The sequence below is a fragment of the Bubalus kerabau genome, chromosome 1 (assembly GCF_029407905.1).
Source record: "Bubalus kerabau isolate K-KA32 ecotype Philippines breed swamp buffalo chromosome 1, PCC_UOA_SB_1v2, whole genome shotgun sequence".
Taxonomy (NCBI): domain Eukaryota; kingdom Metazoa; phylum Chordata; class Mammalia; order Artiodactyla; family Bovidae; genus Bubalus; species Bubalus kerabau.
In genome coordinates this window covers 234797852-234811588 of record NC_073624.1, presented here as the reverse complement: position 1 = coordinate 234811588, position 13737 = coordinate 234797852, and the positions used below count along the sequence as shown (strand labels likewise).

Genomic DNA, 13737 nt, shown 5'->3' with positions numbered 1-13737 from the left:
AGGGATCAAGACCATCCCCATGGAAAAGAAATGCAAAAAGCAAAATGGCTGTCTGGGGAGGCCTTACAAATAGCTGTGAAAAGAAGAGAAGCGAAAAGCAAAGGAGAAAAGGAAAGATATAAGCATCTGAATGCAGAGTTCCAAAGAATAGCAAGGAGAGAAAAGAAAGCCTTCCTCAGCGATCAATGCAAAGAAATAGAGGAAAACAACAGAATGGGAAAGACTAGAGATCTCTTCAAGAAAATTAGAGATACCAAGGGAACATTTAATGCAAAGATGGGCTCAATAAAGGACAGAAATGGTATGGACCTAACAGAAGCAGAAGATATTAAGAAGAGGTGGCAAGAATACACAGAAGAACTGTACAAAAAAGATCTTCACGACCCAGATAATCACAATGGTATGATCTCTCACCTAGAGCCAGACATCCTGGAATGTGAAGTCAAGTGGGCCTTAGAAAACATCACTACGAACAAAGCTAGTGGAGGTGATGGAATTCCAGTTGAGCTCTTTCAAATCCTGAAAGATGATGCTGTGAAAATGCTGAACTTAATATGCCAGCAAATTTGGAAAACTCAGCAGTGGCCACAGGACTGAAAAAGGTCAGTTTTCATTCCAATCCCAAAGAAAGGCAATGCCAAAGAATGCTCAAACTACCACACAATTGCACTCATCTCACAGGCTAGTAAAGTAATGCTCAAAATTCTCCAAGCCAGGCTTCAGCAGTACGTGAACCTTGAACTTGCTGATGTTCAATCTGGTTTTAGAAAAGGCAGAGGAAAGAGAGATCAAATTGCCAATATCCGCTGGATCATAGAAAAAGCAAGAGAGTTCCAGAAAAACATCTATTTCTGCTTTATTGACTATGCCAAAGCCTTTGACTGTGTGGATCACAAGAAACTGTGGCAAATTCTGAAAGTGATGTGAATACCAGACTACCTGACCTGCCTCTTGAGAAACCTATATGCAGGTCAGGAAGCAACAGTTAGAACTGGACATGGAACAACAGACTGGTTCCAAATAGGAAAAGGAGTACATCAAGGCTGTATATTGTCACCCTGCCTATTTAACTTACATGCAGAGTACATCATGAGAAACGCTGGGCTTGAAGAAGCGCAGGCTGGAATCAAGATTGCTGGGAGAAATATCAATAACCTCAGATATGCAGATGACACCGCCCTTATGGCAGAAAGTGAAGAGGAACTAAAAAGCCTCTTGATGAAAATGAAAGAGGAGAGTGAAAAAGTTGGCTTAAAGCTCAACATTCAGAAAACGAAGATCATGGCCAGTGGTCATGTATGGATGTGAGAGTTGGACTGTGAAGAAAGCTGAGCGCCGAAGAATTGATGCTTTTGAACTGTGGTGTTGGAGAAGACTCTTGAGAGCCCCTTGGACTGCAAGGAGATCCAACCAGTCCATTCTGAAGGAGATCAACCCTGGGTGTTCTTTGGAAGGAATGATGCTAAAGCTGAAACTCCAGTACTTTGGCCACCTCATGCGAAGAGTTGACTTATTGGAAAAGACTCTGATGCTGGGAGGGATTGGGGGCAGGAGGGAAAAGGGACAACAGAGGATGAGATGGCTGGATGGCATCACTGACTTGATGGACGTGAGTTTGAGAGAACTCCGGGAGATGGTGATGGACAGGGCGGCCTGGCGTGCTATGATTCATGGGGTCGCAAAGAGTCGGACACGACTGAGCGACTGAACTGAACTGAACTGAGAAGGAATAATAAATAATATTTATTGAGCCCTTACTATGTACCAAGCTTTGCACTAAACGCTTTACAGGGCTTATCCCACTTAATCCTCACCACAACCCTACGAGGTAGATACGTTTACCGCCCCCTTTCACAGATGTGAACACTTAAGTTCAGAAAGACAAAGTAACTTGCTCAGAGTTACACATCGCCTAGAACCTGATGTCCAGAGAGATTAAGTAATCTGTCAGTTCCCGTGTCACTTCCCGAGTAATTTGCCCTGAGAACCAGAGGGTGGCCTGCTCAGGGTCTGAAGTTCAGTCCCCGTAGGATGTGGTCAGGAACATGGTGGCCCTGGTCAGAGAGGTCTTCTCTGAGAGGAGCTTTTGTGGTTTGGTGATGGGGGTAGAATTTTTTCTTCTCATCAGCCAAGGGCAAGGCCAGAGCTGTCTCATCTCCTCGCCCCTCTGAATCAGCCTCCGGGGCCTTGGTCCAGGGTCAGCCCTGCCCAGGAGCCCCTGGGAAAGCTCAGGTCTGCCTGCTCACACCCTGCTGCACCTTCGGGTTTGGACCCCAACTCCTGTCTCCCAGAAACCAGGCAGCAGCACCTTTCATTCGTCTGTCACATGTCACCTGCTCACTCAGTCACCTCCTTTGGACCGAAGGCCTGCCACGTGCCCGGTGCTACAGTGAGTGTGGAGGGCGGGTCTGGTGAGGAATAAGAGATCTCTGCTCTCATGGAACTCTTAAACAGAGAGTCTGAAGGTGGGAAGAGAAGGGTCCCTGCCAACTGTTCTTTGCTCACCTCCATGCTTCAGACCAGGCAGGTCTGCTAGCAACATGCCTACTCAGCCCACCAACAGGCAGATTAGGACAGCGAGTGCCATCCTGCCAACAGGCACAGGTGTAGTGAAACCCAACGCTCACACAATCTTAGAAGCCTTCTTAAGGAAGAGTTCAAAATCCAAAATTATAAATACAGAATTAGTGCAAACTCGAATGTTTACTTAGCACATGAAAAGAAAGCACAGCGAACAGCAAAGTTTTAAAAAACTGTCAGACGTTCCCTGGTGGTCCAGTGGTTAGGACTCAGGGCTTTCATTGCCGTGGCCCAGGTTCAATCCCTGGTCGGGGAAAAAAGATCCTACAAGCCACATGGCATGGCCAAATGAAACAAAACTCAACGACTACCAAGTCCATAAACCTCACAAAATCCAGAGTAATAAAGTAACACTTTATTAATTGGCTGACACACCTCTATTATATTTTGTCGTACTTTTTTTGACCTCACGCCCTTTGATCACTGTGTGGACGCATTTCCAGGGCCCTTCCTTGGGGAGGTGGCAGGGCAAGTGAGAGGCCCTGAAGTTTAGCTTCATTAGCTTCTTGGTAATTCTTTACCTTATCAAATCCTCAGACTAATCCTGTCTTGTAGGTGCCATTATTATTCCATTTCATAGATGGGGCAACTGAAGCTCAGAAAGAGAATGGTTTGTCCAAGGTCACTGCTCTCCCCTATGACCTTCACACTATCCTGCCCTGAATACAGCTCCTGGGTTTGGTAAACAGACTCAAACACATCCCCCACCCAAGTGCTCCCAAGTTGGAAGAAAAAGGCAAGACAAGAAACCTGGAAGAAATAAGCTCCATCACAACGCCCCCTTGCCCCTTCCCTCCTTCTGTCAGATCTGATCAAACCTCCACCTCCCGCAGGAAGTCTCTCAGGGCTCCAGGCGCCGTTCTGGCCCCTTCCTCTTTGTATCACTGAATGAATTTATGTCCCCACATTGCTCTTCTTTCCCTATGGCAGGAGGGAGTCAAGGTTCCTCTTTGGGATATAGTTTCCCAAACTGGAAAATGTCTCTAAGGTCTCCTTCAACTATAGAAATACAGGATTTTTTTTTTTTTTTTTTTTTTTTGGAGAAAGCCTTGAATTCTTCTGGTCCAGTATCAAGGCTGCAGCACCATCCCATCCAGTCTCTCACCAAACCCTTTGACCTCTCTGATCCAACCCTCTACGGCCCTGGCCAAGCTACCACCCTCTCTCCCGCCTGGACCGTGACAACAGCATCGGTCTCCACACCGCTGCTTGAAAGAAAGTGCAAGTCGCTCAGTCGTGTCCAACTCTTTGTGACCCCATGGACTGTAGCCCGCCAGGCACCTCCATCCATGGAATTCTCCAGGCCAGAATGCCAGAGTGGGTAGCTGTTCCCTTCTGCAGCAGGTGCTTGAGTGACCTTTTAAAAAACCGGGAATTCCCTAGCAGTCCAGTGGTTAGTACTCGACACTCACTGCCATGGCCTGGGTTCAGTCCCTCGTCAGGGAACTAAAGATCCCGCAAGCCATGGGGAGAGGCCAAAACAATCAAACCCAAACAAACAAAAACCAGTAAAGACAAAAATACCTGCCATGGCTGCTGGGCTCCTGGGCCCCTGCTCATCTCTCCCTGGTGTCCTCCAGCCCCACCATCACACGGCACACCTTTTCTCGCCTCAGGCCTCTGCACATGCCATTCCCTCTCTGGACTCTTCCCTGTGCATCCACAGGCTAACTCCTACACGTCCTTTCCACTCAGGTGCAATATCTTTTCTGCGGGAAGGCTTTCTCTGACCCCTCCATTTAAATGAAGTCCCTGGGAACAGGAACCAATGCCGCCTGCTATATAGCAGGCTGAGAAATGGCCACCAAAGATATCAGGGCCTACTCCTGGGAACTTATAAATGTTACCTTGTTTGCAAAAAGGCTAACATTTGCAGGTGTGATTAAATTAAGGACCTCAGGATGGGGAGATTATTCCGGATTATCAGGGAGGGCCCTAAATGCAATTATACATATCCTTGTAAGAGAGAAGTAAAGGGAGATTTGACACATATACAAAGAGGAGGCAATGCAAAGATGAAGCAGAGAGAGGTTTGCAGATGCTGGACTTGAAGACCGGAGTGATGTGGGCACAAGACAAGGAGTGCCAGCAGCCATAAGAAAGTGGAAGAGGCAAGGGGTGAATTCTCCTCTAGAATTCCGGAGGGAGTGCAGGCCTGCTAACATCTTAATTTCAGTCCAGTGACAGTGATTTGGGATTTCTGGCCTCCAGAACTGAAAGAATAAATGTCAGCTGTTTTAAGCAACCAAGCCTGTGGCACTTTGTTATAGTGGCAATAAGAAACTAATACACCAACTCACTATCTTGTCTCTCTTTAATTCTTACAGAATTCTTACTTCATTCAGATGCTCAGCTCAACTCTTCGTTTACCAGTCTTCTTTCCAGGTGAAGCTATGTGACATGTTCTGGCCAATGAGATATAAGCAAAGGATGTGTGGATTTCTGAGAAGGCACCTTCAAAAGGGATAGAGAACCAAGGTGTTCCCTTTTGCTCTTCCATCTTTCCTTCTTTCTGTCTGGAATACATATGTGAAGGCTGACATTCCAGCAGCCATATTGGAAACATGAGGTACCACAGAGGCTTCCATACCTGAACTGCTGAACCAACACCTCCAGACTTGTCATTATGAAAAAAAACAATTTTTTTTCATGTTGATGCCACTGTCCTCAAAGTCTGTGTTTATAATAGCTGTTCACAATCCCCCCTGAAAAATCTTTCCTACTTTTCCATATCATGCCGTTTTTTTCCCCCATTGATGTCATCAAAATGTATAGTAATATCTATATTTGTGTGTTTAGCTATTTAATGTCTGCTTCCTCTGCTAAACTATAATTTCCATGAGGGCAAGACTTCTGTCTGCTGTCTTCAAAGCATAGGACCTGGTGTAGAGTAGGTGCTCAATAAACATTTATTGAATGAATGCATGTATGAATGAACGAACTATGCCTCATCTAATAAGGCCCCAGGCTCTTATAAGACATAGAGCACACTTCATTTCTCTCATCTCTAGCCCAGTCCTGAGCCCCAAGTGAATGTTCCTGGAATTCGGATAAAGTGGAATGGAACACAAAGAAGAGAAAACATCTGGACTCTAGTCAGCCCTGTGGCTTGGTGAGAATGGGTGCTGAGTAAAGGTTGGTTGACTGACTTGGGAACAGCCTGGCCCTCTGGAGAAGGACAAGGATGTGGGGGATGGTGTTTCAGCTGGGACACGAGGCCCCGAGAGTCCAGTGTCTGCCAGATCTCCTCCCAGCCATCAGCTTTGCAGGGCAGCAGAAGCCAACTCGGAGCTCCCCCAGGCTGTGGCCACTTTAAATTCCTGATAACGGAGACTCAGAGAGGGGCAGGGACTTGCCTGCGGTCACTCAGGATGTCGACAGACCCTAGATTAGGCCATTTATCTCCAAATTCAGCTCTTCCTCCTGTTGGTTTTCTCACCTCTGCACTCTGGTGCCCTCAAGGCGAGGAGACCAAGGGAAAGCAGGCCTCCATGCCGAGGGCTTCCTACATTCTAGCTGAAACATCAGCTGCCAGGATTCAACCTTCCCATTTTACATATGCCATCACTGAGGCGCTGTGAGGCTGTGGGTCCTGCACCAGAGTTTGCAGGGGCTGGAAACTCAGGCCAGGTGACCCCAGTGTTGAGCTTTCCCCACATTCTCATCCTGTCTCTTGACCCTGCCAGAGCGATTCTCACTCCCCAAGCTAGGGGCAGATGTGACTTCCCACTGGGGCTCTCAAGCTCCAGCCCCAAGGCTGTCAGGTTTAGGACTTAACTGCTCATATTTGATCCTTATGTCTAAGGTACCTGAGAAACTTGCTTGGCTGACCATGCCTGTCCTTCAGGTGGAGAAAGGGGAAGCTGAGAGCATTTCAGGGTCTGGTCAGGGTCACAGGGCGACCAGTCATGGCGGAACCAGGGCCAAGGTCTGCCATGTCTCTCTTGGCCAGTGTTCAGCCATCTGCAGTTCAGTAATGACCTCTACAGTCAACCCTGGAGAAAAAGAATGATGCATTTTAGCGAGTCCAAGGTCAAGGGCACCTCCTTCCACAAATGTAGCCAATGCCTTGCACTCACATAGCCATTCTCAAACTTTTTGGTCTCAAGACCCTCTTAAAAATCACTGAACCCCAAAGATTTGTGTTTATGGTGTTTATGTCTATCAACATTTACTGTATCAGAAATAGAAATTGAGACACTTAATAAATATCAATGATGTAAAAATAACTAAGCACTCTAACATAAATACATGTTATGAAAAATAACCATATTTTAGAAAAAAAATTAGGGTGAAGAGTAGCACTGCTTTGCATTTTTCCAAATCTCTTTATTGTCTGCTTTAATAGAGAGCAGCTGGATTCTCACATCTGCGTCTGTGTTCAATCTGCTATGAAATAACATGACACGTTGCCTCTGGGAAACTCCATAGTACACTCGTGAGAGAATGAGAGTGCAAAAGGTCTTAGTCTTACAATGAAAACAGCTGTGACCTCAGGGATCCCCTTGAAAGTGTCCTGGAGATCTTCAGGGGTCCCTGGACCATACTTTGAGAACCGTTGGTCTACATTCGTGATATATATGAAGTGGATCTGGTTGTCATTTGTATTATAGAGGCCCAAAGTGAGGCTCAGGCTTCCCAGGGGGGTGCTAGTGGGAAGAACCTGCCTGCCAATGCAGGAGACCAAGAGACACTGATTCGATCCCTGGGTCGGAAAGATCCCCTGGAGGAGGAAATGGCAACCCACTCCAGTATTCTTGCCTGGAAAATTCCATGGACAGAGGAACCTGGCAGGCTATAGTCTGTGGGGTCACCAAGAGTCGGACATGATAGCAGGCAGGCAATCATGGATTGATCAAGATGAGGCTCAGCAAGGTTGTCAGGCTTGCCCCCAAAGACATATAACCAGTGAATGGTGCTGTCAGGATTTGAACCTAAGACCATCACCTCTAAGGAACTGTGTCCTTAACAGCAAAACTGTTCTCCAACCTCTGGCTGATGGACAGGGATGGTTGTAAGAGGGATGGTATCAGGAAGGAGCCAGAGGCTGTGGGATGCCATTAAGTAGGGAGAACGAAGTAGTGAGGTGGTAGAGTGTGTGCTCAGGAACAGCCTGCCTGGACCCACATCCTGGCTCTGACCTGTGCATTCTGTTTGACCTGGGGCCAAGCACTCAACTTCTCTGAGTTTCAGACAGCCCCTCTGTAAAATGTGATAATATGCTATCTGTACCATAAGGTCTTTGGGAAGATTAAATATTAATCCATGTAAATTATACCAGTGCTCAATGAATTTGAGGACAGGGCTGTGCGCATGGCTTCACTGAGGCTGGAGAGAGAGGCAGGGGTGCTTAGACTACGGGTCCTGAGGGCTGGGGCCGGGGCAGTGAGCAGATAGGTGGCCTGGAGGGCGAGGGAGGGCTCAAAACCAGGACATGGTGCTCCCGAGTGCTGGGTATCTGCTGATGCTGACTCTATGAATTTCAGGCGCCCAAGTCAGCCCTGAAATATGCTCTGACCGGAGGGCCAGCCGTGCCTGCCCCAGTGCACAGAAGCTAAATCTTTCGCTCTGGTCACCATCCTGGCCACTGTGTCCTGAGATCAGGTCTCCAAGAGCCCAGCCTAGAAAAGCCCCCAGACCACCTGCCTCTCTTGACCTCATTCAGGGAGTGAAGCCACGAGCTCTAGCTCCATCTTCTCCTGTATTCCTGGCTCTAGAAAATAGTCTAGAACCACACTGTCAAGCGATCCTGGAGCCGCCTTGCCTAACTGCCCCCTTTCCCTTTTTGTAGGTGGGGAATTTGAGTCCTGGAGACAGAAAGGGGCTGCTCACACCACACAGCAAAGCTGGGAACACAAAGCCCAGATTGCCTGATGTTTGCTTTGGGTTGTACCACCATGACACATCCCACTTTCCCTGCTCAGCAGGGATTTAAGGCCAATGTGTCTTTGAGGACAGTGGCTCTGGAACTCCCTTGCCTAGTACAAGTCTCAACTCTGCCACTTCCCGGCTCTGTGACCTCAGGCAAGATGCTTAGCTTTTCTATGCCTCATTTTATTTAATTATAGAATGGGAACCATACTTTCACCTCCTTCAGTTAGGTATTGTATGTATTAACATGAGCAGATCCATGCAAATCGCATGACACTGCTGAGAGCTGAGCACTAGTGGTCAACGCTGACACCACCACCATCACCATCATCGTCGTGAGGAGATACACTGGGGGTGTTCCTTGTAGAGCATTCCCCCTCCTCTGTGTGAGGGAGAGGTGGGTAAAGGCAGAGCTGGATTCTGACCTCTGCATAGTAACTGATTCACAGGGTGATTTGGGGCAGATGGCCTGCTGTGTCTGGGCCTCTGGGTCTCCAGCTGGAATAAAAGGGTCTGTTTAAAAAGTTCTTTTCTATTGTACCTCTAGCTTCCTCTGGCAACAATGACCATAGAGATCTGTAGGGCTGCTCATTACAGTATAAGGTAACAGTAAACAACTGGAAAACAATCTTAATGTCCGTCCACTCTGCAGCTTTAAAAATAAGAGTATAGCTCCAAATAAAAATAATCCAATTGTTCATCAACAGGGGAAGGAAACCCAAACTGGCACATCTAAGAGGTAGAACACTCCTCTGCAACGAAAGGTAGCGCACTCAGGACACAGCAACGTGGTGAACCTCAGAAACATCACGCTTGGTGAGGAAGCCTTGCCCCAAAGAGCGCCTGCCGTGTTATCCATTAAAGGGAAATTCTGGAGGACTTTCCAGTGGTCCAGTGGTTAGGGATCTGCTGTGCAATGCAGGATTCCGTCCCTGGTCGGGGAACTAAGATCCCACAAGCCATGGAGTTACTGAGCTTGGGGGGTTCAACCGCTGAGCCAGCATGCCGGCCGCAGTTTCTGAGCCCTGCACCACAACTAGGGAGTCTGAGCATCGCAACAAAAGAGCCTGTGTATTGCAACTAGGACCCGACACAGCCAAGAAGTAAATAAATAAATTTCTGGAAAAGGGAAACTAAACTGTAGGGACAGGAAATAGTTTATTGGTTGCCTGGGGCTGGGTGTGAGGACAAGAGATTGGTTACAAAAGGGCATGAGGGAATTTTGGGGGTGACAGAAATGTTCCAGGTCTTGATGACGGTGGTGGTTACATGGATGTATATAAATTTGTGAAACTCACTGAATTGTTCTCTTAAAGTGGGTACATTTTACTCTATGTAAATCATACCACAATCAAATTGGTTAAAAAATAAATGATACTTTACACATATAAGGAAAACTTTGAATTTGTCAGGAGTGGGCTACATCTTTGGCACCCACATGGCGAGATGTCCGTGTTGTGCTGTTATGAGAAGAATAAAGGCAGTTATGCAACAAGGCGGGAGACACTGATGGTTGCCGAGCGCTCTCTGGGGGCTGAGCCTGGGCTGCACGCCTCACGTGCATTACTTTATGTCATCTTGACAACATGCCTGCAAGGTTTTACAGATGAGAAGACTGAGGCTCAGAGAGGTGAAGTAACACTTAGGAAGCCAAGAAGCTGCAGGGTTGGAACCTATCGCGACTCCAATCCAGTCAATAATTGCCAAGGTTAGTCTATATGCACAAAAAATCTGGAGAGATAACCCCAAACTAGGCCTGGGGATTGTGCATAGGAAAGAGATTCACGGGCACTTTCGCTTTCAATACCATCTATTTCTGTTCTGTTACATTTGTTGTAACGTGCCTGAACCTTTCTAATCAGAGAAAGCAATGTAGGGTTTTGTTTTCTTTTAATTACTAAAGGAAGTCCCCATCCTGTATCTCGTCTGCACAGGAGCTGGGCATCCACTCTCCACTTCTCCCTCCACCAGGCAGGCCCGTGTACCTGGCCAGACCCCTGGGCCCCACTGATAAAGGCCAGGGGCCACCATATCAGGCCCACACAGCCCCTGCAGTGCCATCCATCTGGTGTCCCCAGGGAGGGCGGGCCTAGTCCCAGGAATCAGCAGCCTCAGGGCCCTGGAGATAAGAGGACCTGGAGGGCTGGGCGGTGAGAACCAGTGGCGTCAGGGTCTGCAGCAGGGAGGGGTCTGTGAGCCAGGGATGTTGGCGGACCTCTCCTCACTGAACAGACCAGTCTGCTAAGACCCAAAGAAGGTGTGACTAGCCTGCTCTGTTTGTGGATCTGACTTTGTCTGCTGTGTAGCCCTGGGTATATGTCCCTCTCAGATCCTCAAGGTCCCCCGGGATTCTTTGATTCCAGCCTGGTCCACTTTAGGAAGTAACCTGGGCCTGGAAAACATCCCAGTGTATGAGCCAACATCGGGGTGGACACAATGTTCTTAGGACCCCAGAATCAACTCCAAGTAATAAGTAGAGGTCCAGTAGCCTGAGCACATGCGCACATGCCTGCCTGGTCATGCCCAAGTCTGCAGATCACAAGGACAAGCCTGGTCACCCCGGGCCAGGCCAAGGCTTGTTTACATGTCCAAAGGTCAGATGCCACCTTCCAGGGAGGACCTCAGCTGGTAAGAGTCTGCGACTGTGTGCCTCGGACACAAATAACATGTGCCCTGGGGAGGGGCGGGCACTCCAGAAGAGGCTGGAGGGAGATGACATGCAACTTGCCTTCCCTGGGGGCTACCTTGGTGGTGCAGTGGTTAAGACTCCACTTCCAATGCAGGGGCACAGGTTCGATCCCTGGTCAGGGAACCGAGATTCCACACGCTGTGCTTTGTTGTTGTTCACTCACTCAGTCATGTCCGACTCTTTGCGACCCCATGGACTGCAGCATGCCAGGCCTCCCTGTCCTTCACCATCTCCCGGAGCTTGCTCAAACTCATGTCCATCGAGTTGGTGATGCCATAGAAACATCTGGTCATCTGTCATCCCCTTCTCCTCCTGCCTTCAATCTTTCCCAGCATCATGGTCTTTTCTAATAAATTGGCTCTTCGCATCAGGTGGCCAAAGTACTGGAGTTTCAGCTTCAGTATCAGTTCTTCCAATGAATATTCAGGACTGATTTCCTTTAGGGTTGACTAGTTTGATCTCCTTGCAGTCCAAGGGACTCTCAAGAATCTTTTCCAACACTACTTTTTCCAGTTCAAAAGCATCAACTCTTTGGTGCTCAGCCTTCTTTATGACCCAACTTTCACATCCATACATGACTACTGCAAAAACCATAGCTTTGACTAGATGGACCTTTGTTGGCAAAGTAATGCCTCTGCTTTTTAATATGCTGTCTAGATTGGTCATAGCCCTTCTTCCAAGGAGCAAGCGTCTTAATTTCTTGGCTGCAGTCACCATCTGCAGTGATTTTGGAGCCCAAGAAAATAAAGTCTGTCACTGTTTCCATTGTTTCCCCATCTATTTGCCATGAAGTGATGGAATGGGATGCCATGATCTTAGTTTTTTGAATATTGAGCAGAGAGGCCAAAAATGTTTTTTAAAAGATTGAAAAAAAAAAAGCCTACCCTGCCTCCCTGGGAGCGCTCCTGCCAGCTCTGCTGCTGGTCCAGGCAGCCTCATGGCCACTGAGGCTGGGAGTGCCCTGTACGGCCCCCCACCTCATTCACACCGCTGGATGCAGCCACCTCCCCTAGTCTCAGTTTCCTCCTCTGCAAAATGGGAGAGATCATTGCTCCTAGCAATAGGGTATGGAGAACACGGAGGAAACTGAGGCATGGTCTGTCAGGGGAGAGGCAGGGACTTGACATGGGAGTCTCTCATTTTACTGACAGCTCCTGTCCCTGGGTTGGGAAGATCCCCTGGAGTAGGAAATGGCAGCCCACTCCAGTATTCTTGCCTGGAGAATCCCATGGATAGAGGAGCTGGCAGGCTACCATCCCTAGGATCACAGAGTCGGACATGACTGAAGCAACTTAGCAGGTAGTGTGCACCACGTTCTGGAAGCCCCACTCCACTGTAAGGGGACTGTAGAGAGCTCCCCTCCCAGAGTCTTCAAATCATAGGGTGGGGTCATCAGGTCCTGCCTGTCCCCTTTCTCCTTTGAGGAATTTTCCAACTGTTTCAAATCCTACTTCCACCTCTCCTCCACTGCCCTATTGTGTTAACAAAAGCCTAGGGGTTTCCAGTCTGGTTGGGATCTGCACATTGAAACCTAAAAAGTGGCTCCTTTCAATGTGTCTGTGCCTCCTGGCACAGGGGGTGTGTGCATAGCTGGAGCCTTGGCCTGGGAGGGGACTGGGGCCATTTTCTTCTCTTATCTCTCCCCTCCCCCTCAGGACACTCTTGGTCACCCAACTTCTGACTGCTCTCCTGCAAGGAAAGGGGAAGCTGAGGGTAGCTGAGTCTATTAACAAAATATTTACCAAAGGTTTCTTATATTAACCTGGTAAAAGCATGAACATTGATCGCCCCCAAGGTTGGCATTGCCATGGGAGACAGGCTGCCTCCCACACTCTGTAGGTGAGAATGAAACAGGCACGGCCCACCTGAGGGCAATTAACATCTCTCCACACACAGAGCCACACACACAGCTCACAAACCAGGATCACACTCCCCTGGATCTGCAGGACCCAAATGCGGCCACAGGGACGTCTGTTCACAGAGGTTTGTAGAAGCTTTTTTTCTTTTGTAAAAGCATAACAATCGGGTTCCATCCTGAGTCCAGAAGATCCCCTGGAGGAGGAAACGGCAACTCACTCCAGCATTCTTGTCTGGAGAGTCTCATAGACAGAGGAGCCTCGCAGGCTACAGTCCATGGGTCGCGAAGAGTTGGACACAACTGAGCGGCTGAGCGCGCGCATGTGCGCGCGCACACGCATGCACACACACACACATCCGCACACACACACACACACACACACACACACAGGGGGTTGATTGCTTAGACGCCTTGTGATCCAAACTCACTATGGAATATAATACGAATGTCAGAAGGCTTGGGACCCCCTTGGAAATGTTTCTAAGGTTCACTGGAAGGTGAAAAAAGCAAGATAACAAGTATGAACAGAATTCTGAAAACACCCAGGTGAACAAAACTACTCTCTCCTTGATAAAGGTAAACAGCAACTCAGGTACACTGGCATGGAAAAGTTCTAGCAGGAGTCACACCAAATGATTAACTTAAACATGGCATTTTCTACCTGTGTGACCTTGAAAAGTGACTTAACTCAGTCTCAGTCTCCTCCTCTGTTAAGTTAGTAATAGCAGAACTCATAGGG

General features: G+C 48.2%; 1 non-coding gene across 1 annotated transcript; it reads left to right on the top strand.

The window, feature by feature from the left end:
* The first annotated feature begins 2764 nt into the window (after positions 1-2764).
* TRNAE-UUC (transfer RNA glutamic acid (anticodon UUC)) lies at positions 2765-2836 on the top strand. Its single transcript has one exon. It is a non-coding gene; the product is annotated as a tRNA-Glu (tRNA).
* Positions 2837-13737: the final 10901 nt, after the last annotated feature.